This window comes from Grus americana, chromosome 2 (assembly GCF_028858705.1).
Source record: "Grus americana isolate bGruAme1 chromosome 2, bGruAme1.mat, whole genome shotgun sequence".
In the NCBI taxonomy this organism is placed as follows: domain Eukaryota; kingdom Metazoa; phylum Chordata; class Aves; order Gruiformes; family Gruidae; genus Grus; species Grus americana.
In genome coordinates, this window is record NC_072853.1 from 118,381,722 (window position 1) to 118,394,612 (window position 12,891).

Sequence of the window (12,891 nt, forward strand, 5' to 3'; positions counted from 1 at the left end):
AGGAAAGTAGTTTGCGTAAGGTAGATTAAATTGATTAGTCAAAGATAAGGAAATGATACAACCAGTAAGAAAAGACATGTGAAACAAAAGTTATTTTCAAATGGAAATCATATCATGCTTTTAGTTAAAGGAAAGACATTTATATGTACTGGAATTCTTATGGAGACTGATACAAAATCTTCTCCCCACACTGGAAGAACTACAGTAACTCATTGTGAAAATTATATCATGTGTTTATCTTAGTGATATTATCCCATCTCTGTTCCCAGAGTTAAACCAAAGGACAGAAGTAGTGAAATCTTCTTAAAACAAACAACAAATAAACATAAACAGGCAAAGATAAAACAGCTTAGGTGAAGAGCTTCAAAGGGTTTATCTTCAAAGGACTTGGCTGGGACACCAGTTTGGAAAAAGCTGTCTACCTGGATATAAAAATGGTTTTCTATTCTGAAGCACAGGATGAGACGTTATTTAACTATTATAGAGCCTGAAGCCAGAAAAGCGAGTAAATTACCAACAAGTATGTCAATGACAGGGGTGAGTCATGCTGTAAGAGATGGAAAAAGAAAGAAAAAGAAGGTCCAGCAAGGAAGACCGCTTAATTCATCCCAGAGATGGAGGTGAGCAGAATATGTAATGCACCGAACCTTTCAAGAAAAGAAGAAATATATAGAAAGGCTTTTATTATTATAACTCCTTGATATATATGCTTCAGCACTCTAGATAAATGCAAATATACTATATTATTTAAAAGAAGCCTGTTTTGCAGCTATTCTCTCTACTTGCTAATCCCACCTTGTCCAGAGAGCAAGGATTTTCAGACTCAAAATGCATCTATCACTGTTGCAGACAGACAGCTTGGGGAACAGAGAACACCACCATCTTCCTCACCCTCAAGAAATCCAGCCTAGTGTACTTGAACCTGGGGCCTCACCAAGAGTGAGGTAAAGAGATTCAAGACTATCTCCAAAGGGCATATTCGGGAACAGTTAAAAGGGGTGGAACATGGGTGGTTTGTTTTGTAAATGCGACACCAAGATGGTAAATGTTAAGGCAGAAAGTATGTTACATATTCCCTCCCTATACCCAGAGCGCGCCCTTTCCTCCTCACATCACAAGATTAAATCAATGAAAAATATAAGAAAAATGTGTGAGGCCATATCTAAATGCCTGAAACATGCTTGCAAATCCTATTTGTCATAATTCATCCATGCCTGTGAGGTCATTGTTTTGTAGGTGTCTACAACACATCTCTTGTAGGCGTCTCCTCATTGAATCAGATGGTCAACATAAGCAAGGCAAGCTGTCAGGCACACACTTGCCTATTTTTTTATTTTTTTTTTTAGTGCAAGTCTAATAAAAGTCATACCTCTTACCCACAAACCTTTTCTTACTTATTTGTCCTCAGGTGGCATCGCTGTCCTTACTGCCAGCCCGCTTTGTGATGATGTCCTAAAGAAGCCGCACAAAGCTACTGGAATATATATACTGCCTATAGGGAAACTGGTTCCTCTCTCAGAGGTTAAGGCCAACATCAAAGCAGGACCATAAACCATTACAGAATACCTGTACCATATAAAAGGAGAAAGCTGTATAAAGTGGTGTGGGTACAAATCTTTTTGCCCCTTAAAGTGCAGCAATGGATGAAATTCTGCTTACTAATGTTTGTAAGATAACCATATAAAAACTTTTCTTAGAGAGATGAATGATGAAAACAAGCAAAATCCTTGGAGCTTGAGTCATTCATTACCCACCATGCCATGTGAGTGAGTATCTGTGGAAGGCATTAGCATGCTTTCACACCTGTTCTGGGATGCTGCTCAAGACATTCTTCAGGGTGACTTTTACTCTCACAGAAATATGTCACAAAAACATGCAGCCCAAAATCTTTATATTGCCTTCCAAATTGTCACGAGAGATTAACAGAGAAAGAAAAGCTCTCTGTGCTTGCAGTGTCCACGCACCACAGATTCCCATGAGGAGAAGAACAAGCTCCTCTCTCATCGGTTGTGACGTGGTTTAGCCCCAGCCGGTAGCTGGGTGCCACGCACCACTCACTCACCCCTCCCCCGGCGGGCTGGGGAGGAGAATGGAAAAACAACGGCAAAGCCTCGAGGGTTGGGGTAAGGGCAGGTTACTGGGACAGCAAGAGAGAGGGGAACAATCAACAACAGTACTGATAACAGATATTCACAATGGGTGATAACAGAGAACAATTTACCGATCCAACCACCGACAGGACGCTCAGCCTGTCCCGGAGCCACGCGGAACCCGCCCCTGCCCGCCCAGCCCCCTTTTATGGTGAGCATGATGTCACATGGTATGGAATAGCCCCCGGCCAGCTTGGGTCACCTGTCCTGGCTCCTTGTGAAATTAACTCTATCCTTGCCAGAACCAGGACATTATCCACCCCTTATTCCATACCATCTACGTCATGCCCAGATTATTTCACAGATCTCATTCCCTTAACTCTACGGGCTATCGCTCTAAAATGCCTGTCAAGTTCATTTAGTCCATGGCTTTGGGTTCCATCTGCCATTACAGTCTCTCAGAGCAGCAGCAATGGTGCGTGCTACTGGATTGTTGCACGCTACATCCGGAGTTTTCACGGCCGGTGTATCTGGTGTGGTCCATGATCACAGTCTGGATGTCAAAGATGTGATTTTTAATGAAGTTCCTGGGCACCAGTTGAAGTCAGTTCTAGTTCCATCAGCATGGCACTTTGTTCAGTTTCAAAGTCCATCCTTCATTAGTTTTGGGTGATTCTTATGGTCATATCATTGATACAGTATATAGCTATTAATATCATACAATTTGATTTATTGGCTATTTTCACCTAAAATCAAATCCCCTTGGGGTACACACCGGACTTCCCCATCTTTTCTCATCACCCACCAAGTGCACCCTGGTCCCTGAGCAAAAGCAATCCCACAGATGGGCTTGCCTTTGCCTGAAGCGGAGATAACCCAAACTGTTTTACCCAATGTATTTTTCATGCGCACTACAGGAACTTTATCCCCTTCTACTGGGCGTGGAAATTTTGATTGGGCAGGGCCAGCTCGATTGGCAGATCCCCTAGTGTTAACTAACCAGGTGGCCTTTGCTAAATGGGTGTCCCAGTGTTTGAGGGTCCCACCACCCATTGCTCTCAGGGTAGTTTTTAGCAGTCCATTGTACCTTTCAATTTTCCCAGAGGCTGGTGCATGGTAGGGGATGTGATACACCCACTCAATACCATGCTCTTTGGCCCAGGTGTCTATGAGGTTGTTCCGAAAATGAGTCCCATTGTCTGACTCCATTCTCTCTGGGATGCCATGTCGCCACAGGACTTGCTTTTCAAGACCCAAGATGGTGTTCCGGGCAGTGGCATGGGGCACAGGATATGTTTCCAGCCATCCAGTGGTTGCTTCCACCATTGTAAGAACATAACGCTTGCCTTGGCGGGTTTGTGGGAGCGTGATGTAGTCAATTTGCCATGCTTCCCCATATTTATATTTCAACCATCGGCCTCCATACCACAGAGGCTTTACCCGCTTGGCTTGCTTGATGGCGGCGCATGTTTCACATTGATGGATGACCTGTGAGATGGCGTCCATGCTCAAGTCCACCCCTCAATCACGGGCCCATCTATATGTCGCATCTCTTCCTCGATGGCCTGAGGTGTCATGGGCCCACCGAGCTATGAACAATTCACCCTTACGCTGCCAGTCCAAATCCACCTGAGCCACTTCAATCTTGGCAGCCTGATCCACCTGCTGGTTGTTCTGATGTTCCTCTGTGGCCCGACTCTTGGGTACGTGGGCATCTACATGACGTACCTTTACAACTAGCTTCTCTAGCCGGGCAGCAATATCTTGCCACAATGGGGCAGCCCAGATGGGTTTGCCTCTGCGTTGCCAGTTGTTTCGCTTCCACTGCTGTAACCACCCCCACAGGGCATTGGCCACCATCCATGAGTCAGTATAGAGGTACAGCGTTGGCCACTTTTCTCTTTCAGCAATATCTAAAGCCAGCTGGATGGCTTTCACCTCTGCAAACTGGCTCGATTCACCTTGTCCTTCAGCAGCTTCTGCAACTCGCCGTGTAGGACTCCATACAGCGGCCTTCCACCTTCGATGCTTTCCCACGATGCGGCAGGACCCATCAGTGAAGAGGGCATATGGTTTCTCATCTTCTGTTAGTTTATTATACGGTGGGGCTTCTTCAGCACGTGTCACCTCCTCCTTTGGCGACATTCCGAAATCTTTCCCTTCTGGCCAGTCTGTGATCACTTCCAGAATTCCTGGACGACTGGGGCTTCCTATTCAAGCCCGCTGTGTAATCAGTGCAACCCACTTACTCCACGGAGCATCGGTTGCATGATGTGTAGAAGGAGCCCTCTCTTTGAACATCCAGCCCAGCACTGGCAGTCGGGGTGCCAGGAGGAGCTGTGCTTCAGTGCCAATCACCTCTGAAGCAGCTCGAACCCCTTCATAGGCTGCCAATATCTCCTTTTCTGTTGGAGTGTAGCGGGCCTCAGATCCTCTGTATCCCCGACTCCAAAACCCCAGGGGTCGACCTCGAGTCTCCCCTGGTGCTTTCTGCCAGAGACTCCAGGTAGGGCCATTCTCCCCGGCTGCGGTGTACAACACATTTTTTACATCTGGTCCTGCCCGGACTGGCCCAAGAGCTACGGCATGAACTATTTCCTGTTTAATTTGTTCAAAAGCTTGTCGCTGCTCAGGGCCCCATTTGAAATCATTCTTCTTCCAGGTTACGTGGTAGAGAGAGCTTACTATTAGACTGTAATTCGGAATGTGCATTCTCCAGAAACCCACAACACCTAAGAAGGCCTGTGTCTCCTTTTTGTTGGTTGGTGGAGACATGGCTGCTATTTTGTTGATAATATCCATTGGGATCTGACGCCGCCCATCATGCCACCTTATTCCTAAAAACTGGATTTCCTGCACAGGCCCCTTCACCTTACTTCGTTTTATGGCAAAGCCAGCCTGCAGCAGGATTTGGATCTGAGGGTCCAGGGTTCATGTCCCTGTTCGGGCGCCAAAAAGGACTGACGTGGTTTAGCCCCAGCCGGTAGCTGGGTGCCACGCACCACTCACTCACCCCTCCCCCGGCGGGCTGGGGAGGAGAATGGAAAAACAACGGCAAAGCCTCGAGGGTTGGGGTAAGGGCAGGTTACTGGGACAGCAAGGGAGAGGGGAACAATCAACAACAGTACTGATAACAGATATTCACAATGGGTGATAACAGAGAACAATTTACCGATCCAACCACGGACCGACCAGACGCTCAGCCTGTCCCAGAGCCACGCTGAACCCACCCCTGCCCAACTAGCCCCCTTTTATGGTGAGCATGATGTCACATGGTATGGAATAGCCCCCAGCCAGCTTGGGTCACCTGTCCTGGCTCTTTGTGAAATTAACTCTATCCTTGCCAGAACCAGGACAGGTTGCTATAACTAGATACTAGCGCTGGTGACAACACCCAGATTAGAAAATGGTAACTATCAGGTTTCGTTTCATTAGCCAGGCAGTCACTAAAACGGAGGATGCTGTTCATATCTTTCAGCATCCTCACAAAAGTGTTTTGTTTACTCTGGTTTTGTCAGCTCCCCATTCTGAATGAGCTATCGCTCTCTTAAATAAACAAATCATATACATACCCTGTGACACGGGGAAAAAAAAGATTATTTTTACTAAAAAGGAAGCGATAAAAAGAATGGTCAGAGATGACTTCAGCATGGATGTAGGAGTATAGCTGGTGGACAAAAGCCACACGTGAGCTAGGCAAAATGCTGAGGGTTTGGGCCTGGAGCCAGAAAAAGCCTTGGAGGATGTATCTTTTTTCAATAATGAACTCCCACCAGAGCCTACACGTTATGAGCCTGACGCATCTAAATTACGTTCAGCAACATTTAAATGTTGAAATAATAGGATAAATTCAAACCAATTAGAGAGCATATGGAATATTGCCTTCCTAATGGTATGCATAAGCATCTCCTGTCAGTTTTATCAGATTAAAGACCCCAAGTGTTGGCAGTGATCAGATCTGTGGTGATAAACGGGCACAGGGGTATGAGCAGAGTTGCATGTGATCTTTGAGGTGGGTCTAACACAGGAGAAGGAATCTGCATTGCAGTTGGAGGCTGCTCCCTTTGTTTCAAGGAAGCAGGGAAATCAGACCGAATTCTCAGCCCAATCAAAGATCATTGCTTTGCCAGGTCGATTCCTTGCAAGAAGCACATTTTTCTCTTGTCATCTGGGCATCACTGTCCCAAGATGAATGCCCCAAAGAACACCCCAATTAACCTGCAAGTGACAATGAAAGGCTTTCCTTCCATTCTTCCTGTACAAAATAAAAATAGTCAAAAAAATGTTCAGCTTGAAGCAGAAACAGAAACATTAAAACAGGAGAAGGAAAAAAAAGGTACATAAAACTCTTTAAAATAACATAAAGCAGAAACAAAGCACCAGAAAAATTATCAAAACATCAGCCTGAGGCAGACACCCTGCTTGAAAAATTTTCACAAAAATTGCTGAAGTTTGGCAAAATTACAAGCAACTGGAAAAATGGATGCGTTGCCACCTTTGTGTTTCATAACGATAGATTTTAAATAAGCCGTCACAGCTGCAGAAGTCCTTTGTACACTTTGGTTGGTTCTCCAGGGATTTATTACTATTGTTTTGTGCATGTTAAATCGATCCAAAGCTTTTAAGACCCTTAAATGTGAAGTACGAGACTCTCAGTTTGGAGTTTCAGCCCCAAGGACTGCAGTGAAGTTAAATTAGGGTAGGTCAGCCCATAGATGCCCAGCTGAGGATCTGGTGCGTGGATCTCTTTTAACCAGTTGAAAATGCCCTGTCTACTGCTTTGATTTAAGATGTGCTGTACCAGTTGAAACACTTCTAGGTGTTCTTTGAGTATCTCCTGTTACCTGCCTGCAAAGACACTCAGCAGCATGCAGCCCTAGGTATGGTGCCAGCATCGTCTCAGCACCAAAGCCTGTTTGGTGAGAAGGTGTACCCCAGAGAAAAGGCCCTTGATCTCTGGAAATCCTTAGCTGCTGGAGTACCCCCTCAAGCACCAGTAAAATATTCTGGTCCATACTGGTCCTGGCCTGGGGAAGCTGCATACATAGCCCATAGCAGCATGGACTAGAAAAACATGTTCCAAGTCAGGCACGTAAACCTATCAAGAAACCACGCATCCTTTCCTCAACAGTGGCATTAACAGAACAGCTTGAAATATTTAGGATCCTGGCACAGATATGACACAAGACTATTTAACCAGCCTACAAACCACTTAAAAGGCAGCCAGTAATAAGAATGCAATTCCCCTGATAATCCTTAGTTCCCTGTTTTACAATATACTTTCCACCTGTGTTCCTTCATCTCCAGCTCTCTCTTTACTTCTCATCAATTTTAGGAAGTACCTTCTCCAAAAGGCAATCCAGCTCCAGGGATTTAAGTAAATACAGGCCGGAGACTCTCGGAATTTAGTTTATTCCACTAGTCACACAATACTTGGCACTTTCTTATTGCTCCTGGAGGCACCTGATTAAATGATCCATTCAGTTTTAATTTAAACACATTAACCTAACCAATTTTTGAAAATCTCCTGATTGGCAGGAGCCTGGCTTTTCAACATCTGTGATCATCATTGTTCCCCACTATTACCTGAGGTCAAAATGAAAATTTAAGACTACTTAATGAAAGCTATTTTTCCTACAGCCTATATGCTCGAAAAGTGTTGTTACATCTGTTTCATGTTCTGCGAAGTAACAATACAGTGTGATTAAATACTGGCCCATTTCACTCCCTGACTGACACAAAATCCATCTTCTATTTACATATTTCATCTGGCTTCCTCACTTAGCCAAAGAATAAGTGTACAATCAGCCACGTAACTTTCCCTCATATTATTTTGCCAATACCTCACTCTGGCATGCGAGGCACCTTTGCTCCAGGAGCAATCTTCTACTGCCTCCAAAGCCTCGCTCCCACTAATGGCAATAGGGTCTAAGCACAAGGCTGAGACGCAAAACCTCTGCAGGAGGCAAAGCAGCTAGATTCCTAGAATACCTAGCTAATGCCACCACCCCCTGTCTTTAAATACTCTTTGTCCTAACGTTAGAAGGAGATGATTAAACTCACTGATGACTAGTCACAACACGCGGTAATGCAACCAATAAAGTACTTTCTGTTCATAGCTTTCATTTCGATACCTCCAAAAAAAGTTTGGTCTCAGCTGAGGAATCAGGTGACTTAACAAATAACAAGCAAAGCTTATTTCTCTTGATCGAATTGTAGTAGTGCTCTCAGAAAAGGCTATGATGTTAGAGGTTTCAGAGTAACCCATCTCTTCCTTCCTCAGGTCTTTATGTGGATTCAACATTCTGACTCTTGCATTAATTTTATGCTTTGGTTGGAGGAATAGGACAGGGATTTCCAATCTCAAAATATAGCTCTCAGATGTACATGAGTTAAAAAGAAAACATCTTTTGCAGCAAAATGAGGAGTGGGGACAGATGAAAAATGTGCAGATTCAGTTAAAAGAGCAAAATTAATAATTATCACACTATTTCCTTTAATCTCTCTATGTTGAAAAGCAAACAGAGCATGTTATTTTCACACATCAGAATTTGTTTTTACTGCAGCTACCAACAACAGTTGTTGACAGAAAAGGGGGCAAACTAAGGTGACTTTAAAAGCATTCCTTCTTAAAGAACTACGTAAAAGTTACTAGGGCACAGAACTGGAATAATGGCTTGCCATAAACTCTACCTTCAGACTTTTGATAGTAAAATTTGGTAAGAGTAATACTTCTGCATCCTAAAGCAGCAGCGACCAGTCCCTTTGTCTTCACTCACTCAGAAAAAAAGGGAAAAAACTCCATAACCTAGCTGTGCTTGTACCTTCTGCCATGTGAAAGTGAAATTTCAGAAAATTTGGATGACTGTATAGCCACACAGGCAACAAAATCACTAACTTCTTTACACCTGTTGCCCAAATACAGACAGTAAGTGAAACTTTTATCTCTTTTCCCATTCATTCAAATTTCATGGCCACTGAGCCACACACCGTGGAGCCCCACCAGTCTCTATTACCGCTTGCATCAGTAAAAGCTACTGCCACAGAAATATGGCGCAAGTACGCACCTCCTCAGCTATTCTGTTTTCCTCTGAGAGATGCCATTCTGGCAAAAGGCAAACCCAAAGAAAGTGTCGTGCCGGCCAGTGCTGAGCACCACTGGCACAGAGCGCTGGCCTGAGAGCCAGCCCAGAGAGGCAGAGCAGCAGATCTGCAGCATCGGCGTGGCTGAATTTTCTCCCCCCCTTAAACCTCTCTTTGCACTGGTGTGTGCAAACCCTCCTGTAACCTTGCAGGAGGTAGGATGTGTGGATCTCCTGGATGCACGTATTTTTTCAATGCCTTATATCAACACAAAAAGAACCACAGTGTTAGAAGCGGAGCAGCTAAATCAAGCGTAAATATAGTGAGCTGCAGAATCGTTATCAGGAAACAAAGCAGTCCAAAGAATCCCTCCAGACTCAGACTTTTGACCTCAGAAGACAGTAGCAGTGTATTTAATTTTGCATTAGCCTAATATTCAAGCACTCACTTAGGGCGACTCTCTGGTGAGAGAGGTGACAGCAGGGTGGCCAGGGTGCCACATAGCCCATTAGATGTCTGCTCCCCTGTACCCATGAGACCAACAGGGATTGTGCAGCGCAAGCACATGAACAGAGGCACAGTTTTCTACCCAGAATTTGGGACAACCACGCTTGACGTTTGACGTGTGGGTGGGAGAGCTGAGCCATGCATCTCAGAGAAAACATGCAGAAGATTCTTTGAGAAAGCTGCAGCACAGTGAATAATGAGATTTAATCATGCAGCTGCTCCCCGTTTGACTCTTCTCACTTCTAGCTGACTGCTGCACAGCACCCCAAGGCACTCCTCTCTTCCCCCCCATGCCAGCACCTGAGATCCGCACTTGCCAGAGAAAGAGACCCCTGGAGACCTGACCTTTCCTGACACGGAAAGGAGCCGTGCTGCTGTGCAGGTTGCCTGCTCCACCTCGGTGCATGTAGAGGCAGGGACAGCATTTGCACTGTTTTGCAAAGCTCTGTCACACTATGTTGTTACATTACAATATGCAATCATCAAACAGTTTGTTCAATTCCTTCTTGATTAAATTCAGCTTCATTAAACCTAAGTAATGACTTCTGTTTTGTTTTAATAGCAACCATATTTCTATTCCAAGTGTCTTTCTGAATATCTTCTTCCCCTTTTAGACCTTCCTGTGACCTCTGAGCATATTCATGTCCCATCGCATTTTTCATTTCTCTTCTCATTCTTTTTCCTTCCATGCAGGCAGCTTCCTCCCTGTGAACTTGGTTGAAGCATCTCTCTGGTTCCTGCCTTTCAGTATCTCCAGGGGTCTGATTGTGCATGCAGCCCTTGAAGCTGAATCAAACAGGCACCTTTGTCCTGAGATGATGGAAAGTTAGCTGCTTTGATTCCTGTTGCTATCGCGTGCAGCGGATAAAAGTGGTAACGCTTAGACAAATCAGACATTTTCCTGGTGATTGTATAACTCAGCTCAGGTTCCATTTTTACACAAACATGATCTTTCTGCACAGACTACCTACATCACCTAATTATCATTCCTTCAATACATTAATTTGCATTTAATATACAGTGCTCACACAAACAGGCTACAGTGCAGAAGAGGGGGAAGGGATATCGAAATATAAAACCTACGGGTACCTAAAACAGGCAGAGGAAGCCAGAGTGAAAGCAGCTTCAGCTCTCCTCTCTGAGTCGACAGGCACTGAGCACAAAGGTGTGCCAGCAATGGTACCGGCCTAACTGTCTTTCAGAGATTCCCGCGCCCTCCCCACGCGCCTCGCTCCTGTAACCTGAGCGAGCCTTCACAGATGCCACGCGTGAGAAATGGCTGCTTTTAAATAGCTGGAGGCTTTAGTAAGGAAACGTGTTTTCAATGAATAGATCACTGCCAGAATAGGAGAGAATACTGGAGTAAATGAAAACCAAAGGCATGTCACAATCCGGCATGCCAGGTACGCGCGGGTGGAAGCAGGGGAGCTCTGCCCTCCTTTTCACTCATCACCACATCTTTCTGTTTCTCTCAGAGAATGTCCTTGAATTCTCCTTCTATGTCTGTTTATACCATGGGAGAACAGGGAAGCTCACTTTAAAGCTATTTTAAAGGCTTTTTTTTAGTGACACTTCAAGCCAACAGGGGTCTGCTTTCTCTTTCGGATTGCATATATAATCTGAAGGGGATTAATGTGGTGCTGATTGCCAGGCTAAACTGGATCAAAAAATGTTAGAGCATAATGTACCCTATCTAATGTTTAATAATAGCTGTAGTTTTAGAGTTATCATACTTCTGTTGTTTTAGACATTCTTTTCCACTTTAGTAGCAATATAATCATTCTGTGTTAAAATTGCTCCTGCATTACCTTGGATGACTTTTGGAAAAGCAGGAGCTTTTGTAACAGTATGTCACGCTCCAGAGCAAGGAACTGTAAAGACTTGAAGCAAATTTTGACCAGAGCCGAGAGGGCTGCTACTCCGTATAAATTCCTTACACTGGAGCAATTTTGTTGCTGGCATTGTGGGTTTTATTTGTAGGTGAAATAAAGAAAATCACTTTGTTTGGTGAACAGTTATTAAAGAATGAAATAATCTGCATAGAAACAGAGGGAAGGTTTACTTTTCACAAAGCTGGATCATGTCATGAGCTGGCTTACAGCACAGTTCTGCAAGCCTATGTTAGCAAAGAGGCAGGGAGAGCAATCTAGGGGGGGGTAGGTATATCAACCAGTATATCAACCAATGAGCGTGTGCGTGGGAGCTTCTTAAACTCAAATTGCTCTTGATGGAAAAATGTCTTGCAGTTATCCCATAGGTGAGCATGACTGATATAGCTGAGAAGCTAGGAAGTGCAAGTCAAAATGAGGGGGATTCTAAAAAATTTTTTTTAATCATGCCTGATCAGATAGCTTTAATCATTAAGTTTCAGCTTGACATGATAGCAGAGAGAACAGACCTCAAATCTGAAGAGCAAGTATTTACCATTGAAAAGTCAATTCCTCTGTCACTAGCTCTGGCAATAGTATCGCTATAATTATGAGTTTAATATCTGAAATTCGTTGATTTCATATTTGCATGCATGTATGCTAACTAAAATTAATTAATTTTAATTGCATACACCAATTACAACATCAGGCTCATTTTCCAACATATTATTCCTTGCTGATTACATATCCTCTAAGATTGCTTTAATTTTTCATTTTGTGCTTTAAAGTCAAAGAATAATATGTATTTCTAATTAAGCTCACTTACATATCTCACTGCTGATTAAATCACTATTTAATATTTTATAACACAAGCCACCTTTAATTTCCCCCACTGAGAGCAAAAGCCTCGCAAACTCTTTTCTTTCTCCCCTAGGTTTCACCGACCTTGCCATTGCTGTGTCGCTACAGGCAGATTTCTTCCATCTTCATAGCAGAATGCCAATGAACCACCTTGTTGACAGACATTCATCCTTGGGGGGGCGGAAGCAAGCACCTCACTGACCACAGGACCCGCTCTGAAGAGATCAGCAACCTGCCACCATCACTAGGAGAAAAGAAACAGACATTCAGGAGAGACTTTTAGCAGTGTCTTAGGGGATGGCAGGTCTTGCTGAGAGTCTCCGGAGCTGACACGTTTCAAACCTTTTAGGGGATCCTGGAAGGATCCCCTGTTGGTGCCTACCAAAGGCCAAATGCTGAGAAAGGAAAAGGGGATTCTTCTCTCTCTCCCAACTGGCACAGCAGAGTGAAAATTGCCAGTCAGTCCTGAGCCAGGACTGCAT

The 12,891-nt window shown here is 44.2% G+C and overlaps 1 protein-coding gene across 1 annotated transcript in view; it reads right to left on the reverse strand.

Moving 5' to 3' along the window:
* Positions 1–12,513, reverse strand: part of ARPP21 (cAMP regulated phosphoprotein 21) — a 332,344-nt gene extending 319,831 nt beyond the window's left edge. Inside the window, exon 1 of the mRNA XM_054814937.1 lies at positions 12,494–12,513. The gene's annotated coding sequence lies outside the window, so the exon portion shown is untranslated. The remainder of the gene's footprint in view (positions 1–12,493) is intronic.
* Positions 12,514–12,891: the final 378 nt, after the last annotated feature.